Genomic DNA, 19624 nt, shown 5'->3' on the forward strand with positions numbered 1-19624 from the left:
GAAGAACGGCTTTACATGTTGTTGCAGGGCGTGTTACGGGCCAGTACTACCGGGACAACATCTTGGCAGTCCATGTTGTGCCGTTCGCACGACGTCATGGCCGCCGTTTCATCTTCCAGGATGACAACGCAAGATGTCACAGGGCCAGGATCGTTACAGGTTACCTCCAACAACAGAACATCACCACATTACCTTGGCCAGCACTGAGTCCCGACCTCTCCCCCATCGAGCATGTCTGGGACATGCTTGGACAGAGGTTACGTCAACGTCAACAACGTCCTGCCAATGTCCAAGAACTTGCTGCTGCGTTGCAACAGGAATGGGACAATCTGGACCAAAATGACCTTAGACGTCTCATTAGGAGTATGCCACGTCGGATCAATGCTTGTTTGGCAAACAGAGGAGGATTTACCCGTTACTGACTTGGTTGTGATGCTGTGGTAACTTTGCTGTTTGACCCCGGGTATCATTTTACCCTTATAATGGTCAGTCTGTGCCTTACTTAGTCTAACGATCATTTGGAATAAATCGATGAATGTGAACTTCATTTCATTTTGTCATTTGTTTCTTCGTCAGTTTCATTAGGTGACTTTAATAACACTTAAAAATCAAATATCCCCTACTTTTTTTGAATAGTATATTTTGAAGTGTCATTCATTAACTCCTAGCTATTTGCCCGGTGTTGCGCGGGTGGGCCTCAGTGACAGTTCCTGTTGGGAGTTTTGTGAATCTTGAATTCGACTACGCAGAAAATAATCCCCAGCCCCAATAACGCACTGCATGACGTAGGCCGACTTCTATTTCCAGGGGCGAATCCAGGAATTTTTGCAGGAGGGAGTTTGCCAGGTTCCTGAGACAATATATCCCACCTCGAATTTTTTTTCTCAGAAATACATGGTCTCTATCGTGATTTTGGCGTATATACATACACACTGGGCTTTTTAAACAGAGAAATCCAACATCCCATTTGACGTCAATTTTTATTATGAATTCATACGATGACATTGTGATATCACATATGTCTATATCATCCCATCCCACCATCTGACGATAAAGGATAAAGCACACGGCCGAGAAACTTTTCAAATCATTACTAACAATTGTATCATTTCTAACATATACTAACAGCTTTATCATTACATACGGGAACAGTACACCCACTCGTGCAATATTGTGTTCCATAATTCATTTAAACTTAGATAAATGTTCCTTCATACTGAAACTGCTAACTAAATACCATGCACAATATATTACAAAATTTGACTGTTTTAATTCTATAACATACCATGAATAACTATTAACATGGTCTGTTAATCTGGATATTTTACTGTCTCAATGATAAACGCAGCAATATGAAGTAAACAAAATAAACAACAAACAAGCAACATACATAAGGTAAGTTTGTTTATTGTGCGATCTAGGTTATATTTTAATATTTTATTGGATCAACTGGTTGGTTTAATGAAGTAAAGAATAGTATATTGTAGTTGTTGGTATCTGGGTGTTGGTATCTGGGTGTTGGTATCTGGGTGCTTTAAAGAGTTACAGTAGAATATATTTAGAGTTGTTGGTTTATCAAAAACGACAATATGACTCTCCACAAAAGACATCTGAAAATACAAAATAATATAAATAAACAAACTGTCACAATCCTTCTTAATTTCATTAAATTTATGACAGACAGAGCGTAATTTTACAGAACACCATGGGTTATACCATCCATAACAACATCTGGTGTATATATTCAAATTAACCATGGAAGATAGAGGTACATCCTCCAGTTTACACCATGGTAGATGACTACAACATCATAAGGTAGATGTACAGTTAACATCATGACGGACAGAGAGTAAACCTATAATACACCCCCTTCAGTGTACATCATGGTCCACATATTACACTCAACGGGAACTAGGAGAGACGACATAAAGTTGTTGGTGTCAAATAATTTGTGTCTTTCTTCTTTATATATAAAGACGCTAAACTTGTTTATATATATATCATATTACGGTGGGTGATTATAAATAGAATAGTGAATATTTATAAATAGAATAGTAAATATTTACATGCACAGTGTCCACCAACACATGGCAAACCTCTACATTGCTTGTCATCATTACATGGTCCTATAAATAGATGTATTATATCATTACGACAATATGAATATCATGAATATTGAAGTTGTATTCATCAACATGGCAATAGGAACGAGTTATATTTACAGATTCTAGAAATATTATCGATAATATATATAAATAGCCAGGGTTTGTATAAATGACCCCACTGTCTATAATATAAATCATATTTACTGAGACAAACACCATCTGAACAAATGCCATCGGTGCAACTTTTACCATCAGTCCCACTACCACATATATCTGTATCTATAAGTAAAGATAATTTACAACTATCACAGCGTTGTATATCTATAATAAAGACAATTTACAACTGTGCTTTCATAAGATAAAAGGCTAACATGATCTGTTAGACAAATCATCCAACATAGGATAGTGTCACCAAGTGTACCTTCTGTAAACAATTTATAAGGAGGGCCTGACAAGGACAGCTGTCTAGTCGTTCGGATGGGACGAAATATCGAGGTCCACACATTGGCGTGCACGTAAAAGATCCCTCGGCAGTTGGAATTCGATATAAGAGTAGGCCGTAGCGCCGCTGTCCGGGCAAAATTTCCCTCATAGCACACTGTATGGCGTATGCCCGTCTTCATTAGCCCAGTTTAGGAGCAGAAAAGTAGGACGTTAAACCCCATTTCATTTCATTTATAAGCACAAAGTATCTGTCACTCGCATACGAATGAACCAATAATTTATAATAGAAACGGACGCGTTATGAATAACATATATCTATATTATACTTACACCTGCACGTGCCATTTAGACATTTAGTACCTATACGACAGAAGTTATCTCCACATGAATCACCTGAAACAATACAATATGCTTTATTTACAGCAACTTACAGTTTCTCTTAGGAGGTCGGTTTTTACCCATTTCTTGAATACAGCTAATTGTCTTTGTGTTGTTATCGATAACATTCCAGTTTACACAGAGAGTAGATAATTAGTGTATATAGGGTGGCCCAGAAAACACGAGTACACAAGACAGGGAACATGTTGACCATTTGTTTATGTAACCTGTGGTGACTGTGATGTGACTTCTTAGTCCGGCAAAACTTGATTTGACATTCTGTTTTAAAACCCGTATTATGTAAATAATATTTTTGCTGTGGATCTACAATTAGGAGTTTAGTTTTCAAACATCCATATTGTACGACATGTGAAACGTTAATGATACAAAACTTTTATAAATTATTCCACTTTAAATAGTGTAATCGAGTTTTTCTGGGCCACCGGATATAATCATTAACGTAATCATATAATTGCAAACATGAACTGGTTATATAATTATGACTTGTGGAATTAAATAATACTGTAAGATAATTTAAATATTTCAAAAATTGCAGGGATAGGTTTTTGAATAAAGTCGACTGTAGGTAGTTACACGTGTGATTCACGAGACGGGCTATACTTCCTCTGGAACACGTGATCGATATAACTTCTCATTTTGTTGTAATTAGATGCTTACTGCTGCGTACACATTTACCATCAACACAGACCTCGCCAATAGCTGTATTACAGCGTGTACCACCACAATTGATAACTGAAAAATACAACCAATTTAATGGTTAGAAGATTGATAACCTAGTTCAAGATTTATATATATTCAACAACTTCAGATGTAGATATTATCGTTGAGGAAAGATTCTTTATGATTGTCGTATTTGACCGTTTTTTTTTAAATTTGACAAGCCAGCGTCTTCCTCGCATAGCCATCGTGGCTCCAGTAGCTGAAAGAAGACTAGGTATCTTACCATTGGATGGACATCTCAATCCATAACACCGACCACCTCTCTCTTTACACTCTGTCACGTTACATTCTCTCACTGTAAAATAATAATATAGTATTGTTAATATAAACACTTCAGAAATCATTCCGCCATCTGAACTGTAGGACTTAAACCAGGTTTCTCGTGACTCAATACCAGACCTTATGTTCTAAAGAACACGCGCTAATCCATTCGGCCACACAACACCCCTGTAGGAATCGAGTACACGAACAGACAAAGACAATCGTTGTGAAACTAAATCGGAGAGATTTCGATTTGAGAGTTTTTACGTATTTTTGAAACAGGTTTCGAAGTGTTTTACTGCTGTTGTAGGCTACAAGATCTTTTTCGACATAGAAAAAAAAACGTACGGTGCTAAGGACACCCTAAAGATAAATTTTAAATGTTTCTATTATTAATTACAACAGGTTTCTCTTTAGTTTTTATATTTTACGCTGACGTTTATTGCGTTAAATCTTCCTAGTACAAAAACGGAAAACTTGACCTTTTGACCCCCAGGGTCACATAGAAAAAAGGTGAATTTAGCAAGTTTACATTTTTATTTAAATAATGATTACTTCCGATCATTGAGAGTATTTTTTCATGATACAAGAATGTCTGGCATTCACTTTCAGTGTAAATGATGTTACATAATCACAGATAATATAGACGCTTCCTGCCAACTTGACACCTGTTCGCTATCGACATCCCTGGAGTTCTTAAGGTAGCATCCCTAGGTGATTATGTAACGATTATGTAACCTTACCTTGTTGGCATGTCATATTTAAACTTTCTTTGATGATAAGCAAACTGTACTAAACGTTAAAACTGATATGATACATGATACATTAGCGAGATGTCTAATAAGATTCCTTTGTCTGGAAGGGTTTATAAACCCAGATAACAAACGAATCGACAGTGAGGTCCGGCCAGGACACGAGGGCGCAGGCCATGGGCGCACAGTCACTACACAAGACGGAACGAGGGAGAGGGTATTGGAGTTGGCACATTTGTGCCAAGCTAGGACATGGCTCCCTCAATACAAGTTAGTTCTGGGCGTCTTTAACATTAAGATGTTTGTACTTGATATGTAAGAAGCAGAGAATAAAAGTATTATAAGATGCTAAACTAGTCTTGTCATCTGAACCTGATAGAAAGCAATACTGTAACAATGACCTCATTTGACCCTGAATATTTCGAAAACGCACCAACGGCTGACTGATTACCACTCGGCATCGTATTCTTCCCCAAAAAATACTTGAGAAAAGTTGAGCCTGGTTTTGTGCCCATTTGATGGACCCCCCCCCCCGCACTGAACCTCTAGACTGTCATCTCATTGTCCAATGCTTCACACCAAATTTGAAAAGAACCTATAGCCCCTGACACGTTGACAGGCCAATTTCGGATGAATTTATGACCTCTAGAGCATCCACAAGATAGGCAGGGGTATTATACAATAAAAGATTATTTCATATTAAATGATATACGTATTTTCAATTTGACATTTAGTTACATGAGTCGTTTTTAATCCTTAACACATATTTCAAGTTTCATCTACATCGGACTGAGAAGCAGACGACATTATGCGTCCACATGAAAATTAAAAAGTTTATAACAGTCAAAATGAGAGAGAAATGCCGGAAAAATCTCGAACAAAGCAGTATGGCCCCAGACAAAAACCAAAAAGTATTTTTTTCCAACTTTACCCGCCAACCCGAATAGTTAGTACAAATTAATTCAGTAAATGTTTTTTTTTTAAATATTTCAGTTGATTCCATTTCAAATTGAGCTGTTGAATCAATGTCTATAGAAACAACTGGTTTAAATTAAATAATTGTTGGTTCGCTCGACCTGTGTTCATAACTGAACGTTTCTTTTTTTAAAAAAAGCTACTTCACGTCGGGTATGAGATGGTAGTTCATTAATTACTAAACTTTAAGCAGTCTTTAATAAATTTTCGGGTCTTTAATCAATACTTGAAGATGAAAAACGAATTCCCCTTTATTTTCAATATGTGTTTTCTCACATTTGTTTTATACAGACAGTAAAACTGAATAAAATATGGATATAACAGTGAAGGTATGAAATATAAATCTCTAAGAACAATATCATTAGATTTTGTCTTATTTAACCTATTGTATAAATGACAAGACACACTAAGTTGTGCTGGTGAGTTTTTTTGTTTGCTTATACTGTACATATTTTATTGAATGTGGATTTTTCTAAATTATAATTTTCAGAGTTAGTTAACAAGTCTGTTCAGCACATTTCTTGATTCAAAACAGCAAAGTGGGACAATATGTTTTCCCTGAAATCTAAAATATTATTTAGAAATATCCAGTTTTTTGGAGGAATATTCATTGTAAGGTAACGTGTTGCTAGGTAATATAATTTATTTGATACTAGGGTGAAGTATCCGGTAATAATTAATGGTTGGTAGAAAGTTAATATTGTAAATCAATATTTACACTGATTATCTTCAAGCATCAATTCACACTAGTACCAGTAATTTTAGATGATTTCATGAAATCTAAAACTTGCAATGACTAAATTAATAATAAAAAGAAAGAGGAATATTTTGGTTTGAGTTTTACATTATTGTTATTCACCTGCTTGTCCGTTCCACTTTTCGGGACAAGATAAATCTGCCTGTAAGAGCCAAACTTGTCTATTTTATGTCTTTCTTGTGGCCTCAAATGTAATATAAACTATTATTTAGACATTTATTCCCCTGACCAGCCTATAAAATCATCTCTCTAGACCATCAGATTGTCGTGATTTTCAATGCATTGAAATAATTTGATTTAAACAGGGATAATTGACACTGTTAATTATCGTAGCAATGATACATTACGATCAAGACAATATTGTGAACACTTCAAAGTCTGATAACGTCGCTCCGCAACGAGTAATTTGGCTAAGATTTTCAATTTATTCATCTTTAGACTTTAGTTTTGCGCGTTGTGTTGTACGTGTAGTCTTGTCTTGTAGCGTCACCTGCCAATTGAGGTATAACCTTCCTATGTGACACCATAGCCCGACTCAAGATAAGGAGTCCCCGAGACTGTGTAGAAAGTTTGGTGTCTACTGTAAACCACACGTTGATGGGGGTTCGTTATATTTTACGCCTGAGATAGAATTAACCATATTTTAGACCTGGGCTCTCCTTTCGGTACGATGAATATTATAAATGCTAACTAGACGGCCAGGATACCGTGAAGAACTTACTAATTCGTATTCAAAATTGGGGGTTTGAGTTGGTGAAAAAAAACTAGTTTCTTTGTAGACCCAATTTGTGTTTGTCTTATAAATCGTATATCTAGTAGATGAGGAGGAAGTGAGAGTCGTGGCCGGACAACTAACCGTAGCAATTATAGGGTAAGATCCGTCATATAAGGTCTCATGATGGACGTTCGGCGTAAAATATTAATATGAGTTATTCAACTTGAATCGAACTTTCTCATCGGTTGAATACAGATTCTAAGAATATATTTTGTAATTATTAAACTTGAAACGCCTATTAATCCAGAGGTCAATATAAATCGAACCTACTGATCAACTCAATGCAAGCTTCTCCAGATAAACAGATTAAATTAGACGGAAAAAGAACTGACTGGGTCAACTATCTCGTACATTTTGAATATGTGGCTATCTGTAAAGACCAGATTAAACGGAGCGGGCCCTGGGTACCTACCACTATGAAAATCATTTGTAATGGAAAAAGAAAAACAAATCCCCTAGAGACAACACGAAAGTAAACAAATAGGGCTGATTCGCAAATCACATTATAATAATGATAGAAAGCCCATGTAAACGTTTTAATATAAGACTGTTTCCGTATTTCACCAAACGTGAAATTGGATATATATATCACTTTATATACACTTATATTACACTAAACATACATTATGGCGTCACATTAATAATGATGTCATTGTATTAATCATATTAAACATACATTATACAAAAAAATATAACTGTCTATTGCTGGTCTTTCTTTAGGCCTGAAATGTTATCTAAATTATTAATAAGACATTAATTAACCTATCCAGACCATAATCAACTCTCGATGTCATCGCTAGCCTGCGATATTTACTGGATTAGGATTTTTTAACTTACCGACTTTAGTAATGATGATTGAGGCTATGGGAGGAAAATTCAATCGCTAAATTCTCGGTTCAGAGTGGATCAATGTGACTGAAATTTTCAGCAAATTCCAGTTAGATTATCTAGTTTTTAACTATTATAGTGCGAACTGTCAGCTCTTTATATAATCTCCCATAATGTATCTTTAATGCGTGCTTTTAAGGTTCTAAAAATTAGAGCTAACGACCTTTAACATAAACTGTTCAGAAAACACGCCCCGAGCGATACATAACTCATATTCTAATATTCGTGTGAAAGTGATAAGGAAATTTGAAATGCAACGGTATGAAAAGCAATCATATGAAAATTTATAAAGAGAAGGATATTTGAAATGCAATGATGAAATTAATTAAAACTAAATTACAGAAAATGAAAAGCGTATTGAACATTTTCACGTGGACGTATATTGTCATCGTTTCTGTCTGTCCAGTTCAACCAATAAAATATTAAAATTTAACCTAGATCGCACAATAAACTAACTTACCTTATGTATGTTGCTTGTTTGTTGTTTATTTTCTTTACATCATATTGCTGTGTTTATCATTGAGACAGTAAAATATCCAGGTTAACAGACCATATTAATAATTATTCATGGTATGTTATAGAATTAAAACAGCTATTTTAATATATCGTGCATGGTATTTAGTTATCAGTTTTCAATATGAAGGAAACATTTATCTAAGTTTAAATGAATGATGGAACACAAGATTGTACGAAAGGGTTATCGACTGAGACAGAGGGGTTCAAGTTAGGTGAACACGTTCAATTGCGCGAGCTCGGGTGTTCATCTAACTTGACCCCGAGGGTTGAAGGTCGGTAACTGACTTACACACTGGATTCTTTGTGTAAGAAGTTGAATGAGTCAATGAAAATGGGCGGATACGAGGAAGACGCAAGTTTATCACAGGCCCTTTATCACACAAAATAATTTTACTAAAATGTGGATTGGTATATGGATAAATGTATTTTAAGCCGATATGCTGATTTCCGGTTTTCGACACTTTTGTATACGCCAATATCGCGTATATTGTCGTCGCTCCCGTCAATTATGGCCATGAGACGAAGAATTCTGTTGATTTTCAATGATTTCCAGATTTATGGTCTTTGATATTTAATGTTTTTAGTAGGGCAGAATTAGAAGCCAAACAAGTATGACAATTACTTAATGGGTTTGTCATTCGTAATTATATTTTAGTGTGTTGTAAATGTTTTCCTTACCGACAAGGGGGCGGGGGGTTCGACGGCCGAATGGTTGGCGCGTCCGTGTTGTATCATAAGGTCTGTCATTGAGTCAACTGGCGTGGTTTCGATTCGCCGGTTGTACGTGACAAGGTGTAGGATAGCCTATCCAACCTCGTGGTTTTTCTCCGGGTCCTCCGGTTTCCTCCCACTGCTAAGGACCCCTACGCACAAGCGAATAATTGAAATAAACCCAACCATGTGTTAACAGTTGCGGTTCTCAATGAAAAATGATGCACAGAAAATATTTTCTTGGTCCCTACTATTGGGTGTTCAGCTAGACTGTTGTCTGGGATTTTCCACCCCGGGGGCTTATTGAGCAAGGTACAGGTACAGAGTCCGTGTGTTGACTAAGAAAGTTCCCCAGGATATACCAGCATGGTTTCCCCTTGACATAAAATGATATAGGATTTAACATCCTACTGTTCTGCTCCTATATTACTGGGCTAATGAAGACAGGCATATACCATACAGTGTGCTATGAGGAAAAGTTTGCCCAGATAGCGACGCTATGGATAACTCTTATTTCAAATTCTAACCGTCAATGGTTATTTAACATGTACGCCAGTGTGTATGTACACAATCCCTCGGTTTTTGTTCAATTCGAATTACTATACACCTGATGAACTTTATCTTCCAATGTAGGGATCGAACTCGGAACCACATTATTAATTATCGTTCTGCGACCTTCCATTCCGGAATTATGTAACACTACCTAGTGATAACAGTAGATCAGTTAAGTAAATATATGATTTATTTACATCAGGTATATAAAACAGCTACAGTTACATACATACAACGGGAACTAAACTACAACGGGAACTAAACTACATCGGGAACTAGACTACGACAGGAACATATATAACAATATTAAATCCACCATTCCTCCATTTGCCAAGACATCGTCTGAACTCGAGTCCATACGCTGGTCTCTTGTCTGCTTCTCTGCTTGTCTAGTCGTCTCCCCTTGTCTCAAGTCGTCTGCATAACTGTCGGTACACTCCTGATTATATAGCGCCGGAGAATAGATAAGACTCATGATCATGCATGCAATTGTCTATTTATCACGTCACGGTATGCTTACTGACCAGTGCATATTGCTTTGAAGTCATGTGGATCTTGTACACAGAGCAAATGTAGTTTGTAAATGACATATGGGATTAATTACATGTTTTAGATCATAGCCAGTCCGTGTGCCTTAACAGAATTTAAAAAGTCAATATCATATATTATCAAAAACACCTTAGGTCAATAAGTTCTCTACACCTAAATGATCGTTCAATTTGATGAAAGTTATAGAGTAGTTTGTCACAATTACCACCCTTTTCTGAAAACCCTGTCACCATAATAGAGGTCCAGTTTGTTGAAGGCATATCAACTTTGATCAAATTTCCACTCTTTGTGCAGCTATCAGCTTTCAGTTTAGATTAGAAATTAACCATACACTAACAGTTTGAATCCTGACACAAAAATTTACTTTAGATTAACATTCAATTTATAACTAATAACAAATATGTTAATATTATGTCTGAATTCCACATATTTATCATTTGTTAGAATGTACACACACTGGTATAATTATTTGATCCAAAATTACCGTTATTCAAAGCGAATAAATTATTACATCATTTTCTAACATAAAAATAACCATAACTATTCTGACGTAAAAGTAATACATTTAACAATATGATTTTTTACCACAGACATACTTATATATATTTACAATCTAGTCTATACATACTTGTACTTGCATCTCTTTCTATTTTAACAGGACAACTACTTGTGTGTCGTCTTAGATCATTATTAGTGGTAAATGATTCACTACAAAAATCACAAGCAAACGATTTTTCTCTAGTATGGAGTCTCATGTGTTTTTTTATATTACCCTTTCGCGTAAACGATTTACGACAAACATCACAAGAAAAAGATTTTACTCCAATATGTGTGTTCATGTGTTTCTGTAGATTACCCTTTCGCTTAAACAATTTTCTACAAATACTACAAGAAAAAGGGTTTTCTCCGGTTTGAGTTCGGGTGTGTGTAAGTACGTGTACACGTAGATGACTATTAGTGGTAAATGATTTACTACAAACATCACAAGGAAAAGGTCTGTCACCAGTATGACTTTTGTTGTGTGTTTTCAAATTGCTCTTTTGTATAAATGATTTATCACAAACATCACATTTATATGGCTTCTCACCAGTATGAATCATAATGTGACTATTTAAATGAGAATAGCTTGTTAGAGATTTACCACAAATATCACATTTATAGTTTTTATTGGCAATGGAATGCTTTGACATTTTCAGCTTTTCTCTTGATTCTTCTCTCTGAAAATTATAAAAAAAAAAATAGGCTTATAACTAATTACACATTTTAAATGTTTTTCTCTAAAAAAAATATTAATAATTAATTACAGAGTTCAAATGTTTTTTTCTATCAAAAACTAACCATAAACCATATTATCTTTAAGGTTGAATAGTTTTAATCTCAGTGAGACAGTTGCTTGTGTCTTTTGTTGTTAGATTATCTGCCAATAAACTTCATGTTTATATACAGTCCATTATAAATTAAATATTCTATCAAATTATTCATTTGTTTACCCTGGCCTTAACTTGAAACGATCACAGCTTAATATGGGTCTATAGAAAGTTAGTATGTAAGTGACTTAATAAGATGACTATTTGTGACACTATAGATCTATAAAAATAGCTTTCAAGTTTATTTTGATGAAATATGTTCAAAATGTTAGGCCTTAATTTACTCTACCTTTAACTGTAAGAAATTCCGCTATAAAGTCACTTCAAATCTCTTGAGTTGTTAGCTTGTAAACATCAGTTTCATCCTTTACACCAAAACTTACTCTGAATAAAGTAAGTAATTAATATTAGTTGATAATGTCTATAAAAGGCATTAATATTACAATGACCATCCACAATTAAATGAAATGAAATGGCGTTTAACGTCCTACTGTTCTGCTTCTATACTGGGCTATTGAAGATGGTCATACGCCATACAGTGTGCTATGAGGGAAATTTTGCCCGGGCAGCGGCACTATCGCCTACTCTTATATCGAATTCCAACTGCCAAGGGATCTTTTACGTGCATTCTAATGTATACACAGGACCTCGGTTTTTCGTCTCATCCGAAGGACTAGACAGCTGTCCTTGTCAGGCCCTCCGTTCTGCACCACTGACAAGGGGAAACCACGTCGGAAAATCAGGATGAACTTTCTCGGCCAATGCAGGGATTGAACACCCGACCTCCAGGCTAGTGAGCCAGCGTCTTAACCACCTAGCCACCGTGGCTCCCCCACAATTAAAAAAAATGTCAGAAATGAAAATACCGGTAGTCGTAAATCCATTACGTTGTGTTATGAATATCTTACTTTTACTTCTAATGTCACTGAAGGTTATTATGTTTCTTCGTATTTAATAGAACATTAAATAATGTATCTCAATCATCTATAATGAAGCTTAATACCCGTAAGATACATTAAAGTAATAAAATATCTCTGGATTGCTCGATCAGACGGCAGCCATTTTGTACCATTGGTTGAGTTTTAAATGTGACGTGGACCTTCTCCAGCCCGAGTAATTCATATTTGGACTTCAGGATTCGTCATTGTATCTGCGAGGGTATTTAATCCATAACTTAACTTATCAATATGAATGAGTGAGAGAGAGAGAGGGAGGGGGGCAACCCTACTCCTTGTCACGTTCAACAGGGGAATTGAATCCACGCCAGTTGACTCAATGACAAACTATCCGGTCACCCATTCCCTCTATTTCCCTTTACACCTTCCACCACTGACCCCCATTCTGTTTCCCTTTACCCCGCCTCCAGCTTATGATAAATATCTTTTATTGTTCAAAAGGCTGCCAAGTTATATTATTTCCTTTATTTTTCATTCATAAACAAACTAATTAAAACTCCTTTTTTACAGATTTTATTTTTCTTGTTCACAAGAAGAACCATTTTTGAGAGAGAGAGAGAGAAATATGGTTTAACATCCACTTGACACAGACTAGGTCATTTCGGGACTAAACATGGTTTAATTTTATTTCAATAATTTGCTTGCGCGTAGGAGTCTTTAGCAGTGGAAGGAAACCGGAGGACCCGAAGAAAACCCACGAGGTTGGACAAGCAACCCTACTCTACATTTGCTCCCAGTTCAACAACGAATCAAGTTCAAAATATTACTGTTAACTTTCAAGGCGTTACATGATCAATCACCAAAATATATCAAAGATCTGATTACCCCATATAAATCCATGAGAACTCTTAGATCCACAGATAAACAATTCTGTATCAACCATCAGTGAATCTTGAAATAGCAAAAAAAGATCTTTCTCGTTCTCTGCTCCTCTATTATGGATTTTGTTGCCTTACCACATTAGAACAATTGACTCCCTAGATGTATTTAAATCTCAGCTAAAGATGTTTCTGTTTACAGAAGCATTTCTGTAGTTCAAGCAAGAAAACTTGAAAAGCGCAATAGAAACTTTAGTTTTAGTATTATCGCGCTATATGAATAGAGGATTATCATATTATTATTATTGTCACATACAACCGAGGATTCGAAACCACGCCAGTTGACTCAAACCATTTTTGAAGATTCACTAATTTGTTATATCTGGTAAAATAAAGCAAAAGTTGTTCCTAATTTATGAAGTTAACCCAGTAGGTTATAATAGTTTATGATTTCATGTAGAATATTTCTGGTAGATAATGATATACATGTTTATTATAAATATTACAAGTTGTGGTGTCTTCCTGTTGTTAATGTCACGTATAGAGGATATTCCACATACACAGAGAGAATACAGTATGTTCAAAGTGTTTGAGATTCTCTTCTGTAAAATGAAAGTTCAACACAAAGCAACCACTAAACACAACCTACACTGTATATATAAATACGTCTTCAATGAAGTTTTTACTGTCGATAAAGATAGTAATTTTTATAGTCAATACATGGTTTTTACTGACGTCAACATCCAGGGATTCCACTTGACATCCACCATCTTGTGGTATGCTGACACTCAAAGCATGTTCAACCGGTGTTGACGTTACTGATTTAACACCCGATTTTTAAGAGAGATTTTAATACGACGGACAAATTGAACAGTTTATCATCAAAAACCAGGTATGCTGACACTTTTGATCCAATTTCCAAAGCTCGGTACTTCGATAAAATTAATCTAATTGATGATAAAGATCCATACAAAATACCGAAGAAAGAATGGTCAACTGAAAACAAATATCCAGAAATCCAGTATCCCGATATTGTTAACTATCTTGTGAATACACAAAGTACATATACCCTAAATGACATAAAGGCATATAAATCGTTAGAGTCTTATAATATCCACTGTTGGTCGATTGCCGAAAACTGAAATGAAATGAAATGAAATGGGGTTTAACGTCCTACTGTTTTGCTCCGAACTGGGCTAATGAAGACGGGCATACACCATACAATGTGCTATGAGGGAAATTTTGCCTGGACAGCGGCACTACGGCCTACTCTTATATCGAATTCCAACTGTCAAGGGATCTTTTACGTGCACGCCAATGTGTACACGGTACCTCAGATTTTCGTCTCATCTGAACGACTAGACAGCTGTCCTTTGTCAGGTCCTCCGTCCTGCATCACTGACAAGGGGGAACCACGCTGGAAAATCGGAACTTTCTCGGCCAATGCAGGGATCAAACACCCGACCAAGGAACTGTTCGTAAATATACATGGTATAACATGATCTATATTATATAACATTATCATACATGGTATAACATATATCTGATCTATATTACATAGATATATATACATAGTATGGCAGATAATAACCTGATCTATATTATATAACATTATCATCTGTCTGATCTATATTACATGGATATATATACAAGGTATAACATTCCATAACCTGATCTATATTATATAACGTTATCATCTGGTTATTTACCACAGATATACAACTTCTGTCTCAATCATATTGTAAGTCTATACATATCACAAGAATAATCCTGTTCTCTAGTATGAGTTCTAGCATGTACATAACCCCCTACAAAATGAAATGAAATGGGGTTTAACGTCCTACTGTTCTGCTCCTAACCTGGGCTAATGAAGACGGGCATACGCCATACAGTGTGCTATGAGGGAAATTTTGCCCGGACAGCGGCACTACGGCCTACTCTTATATCGAATTCCAACTGCCAAAAGGGATCTTTTACGTGCACGCCAATGAGTACACAGGGCCTCGGTTTTTCGTCCCATCCGAACGACTAGACAGCTTTCCTTGTCAGGCCCTCCGTCCTGCATCACTGACAAGGGAGAACCACGCTAACCCCCTACAAACATCACAAGAGGTACGGTTTGTGTCTAGTATGAATTCTGGTGTGTCTCTTTAGATGACTACTAGTGGTAAAAGATTTACCACAAACGTCACAAGAAAAAAGGTTTTCACCAGTATGAATTCTGGTGTGATAATGTAGATTACGATAGTTGGTAAATGATTTTTTACAAACATCACAAGAAAAGGGTTTTTCCCCAGAATGCGTTCCAATGTGTTGTTGTAGACCACTACGGTCGCTAAATGATTTATTACAAACATTACAAGGAAAGAGTTTTTCCCCAGTATGGGTTCTGGAGTGTGAATTTAAACTGCTCTTCTGACTGAATGATTTCTTACAAACATCACATTTATATGGCTTCTCACCCGTATGCGTTCGCATGTGTAGCTTTAGATTTCTTCTTTGCATAAACAATTTTCTACAAACATCACAAGCAAAAGGTATTTCTCCAGTGTGACTTCTGGTATGTTGCCGTAGATGACTACCAGTGGTAAATGATTTACTACAAACATCACAAGAAAAGAGTTTTTCTCTAGTATGACTTCTGGTGTGTTGCTGTAGATTAACACTTTGTGTAAAAGATTTACTACAAACATCACAAGAAAAAGGTTTTTGACCAGTATGGGTTCTGGTGTGTTGCTGTAGATTATTACTAGTGGTAAATGATTTACTACAAACATCACAAGGAAAGGGTTTTGTCCCAGTGTGGGTTCTAGTGTGAGTTTTCAAATTATTCTTTAGTGTAAATGATTTACCACAAACATCACATTTATATGGCCTCTCTCCCGTATGAATCATAATGTGTCTACTTAAATCAGAATAGTTTGCTAGTGATTTACCACAAATATCACATTTATAGTTTTTATTGGAGACAGAATGCTTTGACATTTTCAGCTTTTCTCTTGATTCTTCTCTCTGAAAGAAATTGATCTAATAATTATTTACACTATTTAAACATGAGCTAAATCTGCCTATTGCAGGTCTTTCTTTAGGCCTCAAATGTTATCTAAGTTATTAATTAGACATTACTTAACTTATCCAGACCATAATCAACTCTCAATGTCATCGCTAGTCTGCGATATTTACTGGATTAGGATCCGATTTGCTGCTCAACTTTTATTCATGATTTAATCATGAAATGGAGGAGAGAGAGAGAGGGAGAAATGGGGTTTAACATCCACTCGACACAAACTAGGTCATTTCAGGACTAACATATGGATCAATTTTATTTCAATAATTGGCTTGCGCGTAGGGGTCTTTAGCAGTGGGAGGAAACCAGAGGACACGGAGAACCCCCACGAAGTTGGACAGTAGGAAAGTAGGGAAGTTGCACATGTCTTGGTCTCTTGAATAGTCGTAATGACTCCACCTAAAAACCAACATGTTAGTTTGATCATAACAAGATTCTGATTTGGATCCAAACATTGAGCAAATTATATTCAAAGAACAATAATTTTTGTCTATATTTAGATATAACAGTAGTTATAAATTACAGGAATCAACAACTATTCACAATATTGTATATACACATAAAAACAAGGTAGCCTACAATATTTATAAAATCTCTTTTATTATATCTCTAAATCTTTCAATTGTCCAATAACAAGTTTATTTTGATGAAATATGTTCAAAATGTTAGGCCTTAACTTACCTTACCTTACTTTTAATCGTAAGAAATCCAGCTATAAAGTCACTTCAAATCTCTTGAGTTATTAGCTTGTAACCATCAGTTTCATCCTTTACATCACTACTAGATGACCAATACTGAACCTGATTAAAGTAAATAATTAATATTAATTGATACCGGTAATGTTCATAAAGTGACATAAATTATCATCACTACTACGAGGACCAATACTGAACCTGAATAAAGTAAATAATTAATATCAATTGATAATGTCTATCCCATAAAAGGCATAAATATCAATAAGAATGACCATCCAAAATTTAGAAATGAAAGTAGGTCAATAAGTTCTATACACCTAAATGATCAATCAATTTGATGAAAGTTGTAGAGTAGTTTGTCACTATTACCGCCCTTTTCTGAAAACCCTGTCACTATAATAGAGGTCTTATTTGTTGAAGGCATATCAACTTTGATCAAATTTCCAATCTTCAATAAGAATGACCATCCAAAATTTAGAAATGAAAGTAGTGGTAAATTATTATTATAATTTCATTTTTAAAGCGCTACATTGTAACAATAGTTATTTCTAAGTGCTGTACAGTCATATTTACACAATGGTAGGCGCATGACTCTATTTATATGAGTTACTAAACAGATGAGTCTTCAGTTTAGATTTAAACCGAGATAGGTGGGTATACTCTCTGATGTTTCTGGGAAGTACATTCTGAAGTTTGGCATCCCTAATGGAAAATGAAAACTTGCCCACCTGGCACTGAAAGTGTAAACATTAAACATATCCACCATACAATTAGAAGCTGTTTTGGGTATTACTGATTTATTCTGGGCGTATAAAAACGAGAATTTTAAATTTTATTCTGGCTCTCAGTCTTACCGGTAGCCTGTGTAGCTGCTTCATATACAATGAGATGTGATCCTGTGGCAAGTTATGTTATTATGAATATCTTACCTCTACTTCTAATGTCAATAAAAACAGAACTCAATGACCATTGAATACCGCTCAGGTTATTTAATGGTTCAAAAGAGTGTATCCCTGCACAAGTATTCCACGAGCAATAAGTTCTGTTTTTATTCTATAACTACATGCAAATCTCGAAATACACTGTACTATCCAGATTAACAACAAAAAAATCATCACCAATAAAATTAGAATTCATCATATGTTCTGCCCTTTTTTCTTACTTTTTACAAAAATTGTAGTTGCCTAGTGTTAACATCATTACTGTTTGACGTAATTCTGAAAGTTACGTCATTTTGGACAAAAGTAGTGCGTTTTCAAGCCATTGAATACAACCATAGGTTATTCAATGAAATGAAATGCAGGTATAACGTCCTACTGTCCTGCTCCTAACATGGGCTAATGAAGACGGGCATACGCCATATTATACAGCGTGCTATGAGGCAGCGGCACTACAGCCTACTCTTATATCGAATTCCAACTGCCATGGGGTCTTTTACGTGCACGCCAATGTGTACACAGGACTAAGTTTTTCGTCCCATCCGAACGACTAGACAGCTGTCCTTGTCAGGCCCTCCATCCTGAATCACTGACAAGGGGAAACCACGCCGGAAAAGGTTATTCAATGACTGTATTTAAAGGCTGTATTCAATATTTGCTTGTATTTGCGTGTAGTTATAGAATAAAGGCTATTATTATGTTTCTTTATATTTAATAGAACATTAAATAATGTATCTCAATCATCTATAATGAAGCTAAATACCGCTAAAATACATTAAAGTAATAAAATATCCCTGGATTGCTCGATCAAACGGCAGCCATTTTGTAGCATTGGTTGAGTTTTAAATGCGACTTGGACCTTCTCCAACCCGAGTAATTCATACCTGGACTTCAGGATGCGTCATTGTATCTGCGGGGGTTGATTATATTCCATATCAATACGAAGGTGAAATACAATTTCTACATGTGATTGATGTATTTGATGAAGAAGATAAGTTATGTCACAGGATGGGCGAGGCGTGACCGTTTTGGGGAATAAAGAAACTAAATACAAAAGAATTCATTTTATGTAACTCAAAATACAATATAACAATGAACACTTTAAAGTGCGCGCACTATATAAATTATGAAGCTAGGGAAAAATGTCCATCCGTCAGCATCACCATATATCGACACCATTTAACAAATATCATACATCGACGATACCATTGTTCAGCGACCACTCAGACGATACCATTCCCATAACACAGTGTCCACCCATCGGCAAGACCATACATCGACGAAACCACTTATCGGCGACTAATCATAGACGATACCATTCACAGAACAAACAGTCCACCCATCGGCAAGACGATACCATTTATCGGCGACTATCATAG

At 35.7% G+C, this 19624-nt stretch overlaps 3 long non-coding RNA genes across 4 annotated transcripts; all 3 read right to left on the reverse strand.

Moving 5' to 3' along the window:
- Positions 1-1520: 1520 nt before the first annotated feature.
- On the reverse strand, positions 1521-2384 carry LOC126825349 (uncharacterized). Its single transcript, XR_007681917.2, has 3 exons — positions 2310-2384; positions 2067-2126; positions 1521-1610 (listed from the first exon to the last, which is right to left on the reverse strand). It is a non-coding gene; the product is annotated as an uncharacterized LOC126825349 (long non-coding RNA).
- A 7643-nt stretch (positions 2385-10027) lies between these two features.
- Positions 10028-16139, reverse strand: LOC126825343 (uncharacterized). 2 transcript variants are annotated; one of them, XR_008788582.1, is made up of 4 exons: positions 16008-16139; positions 12680-14683; positions 12061-12155; positions 10028-11621 (listed from the first exon to the last, which is right to left on the reverse strand). It is a non-coding gene; the product is annotated as an uncharacterized LOC126825343 (long non-coding RNA). The 2 variants fall into 2 exon arrangements; XR_007681907.2 differs by lacking the exon at positions 16008-16139 and having other exon boundaries at positions 12680-15641.
- A 393-nt stretch (positions 16140-16532) lies between these two features.
- On the reverse strand, positions 16533-19101 carry LOC130013216 (uncharacterized). Its single transcript, XR_008788583.1, has 3 exons — positions 19009-19101; positions 17294-17412; positions 16533-16557 (listed from the first exon to the last, which is right to left on the reverse strand). It is a non-coding gene; the product is annotated as an uncharacterized LOC130013216 (long non-coding RNA).
- Positions 19102-19624: the final 523 nt, after the last annotated feature.

The sequence above is a fragment of the Patella vulgata genome, chromosome 6 (assembly GCF_932274485.2).
Source record: "Patella vulgata chromosome 6, xgPatVulg1.2, whole genome shotgun sequence".
Taxonomy (NCBI): Eukaryota; Metazoa; Mollusca; class Gastropoda; family Patellidae; genus Patella; species Patella vulgata.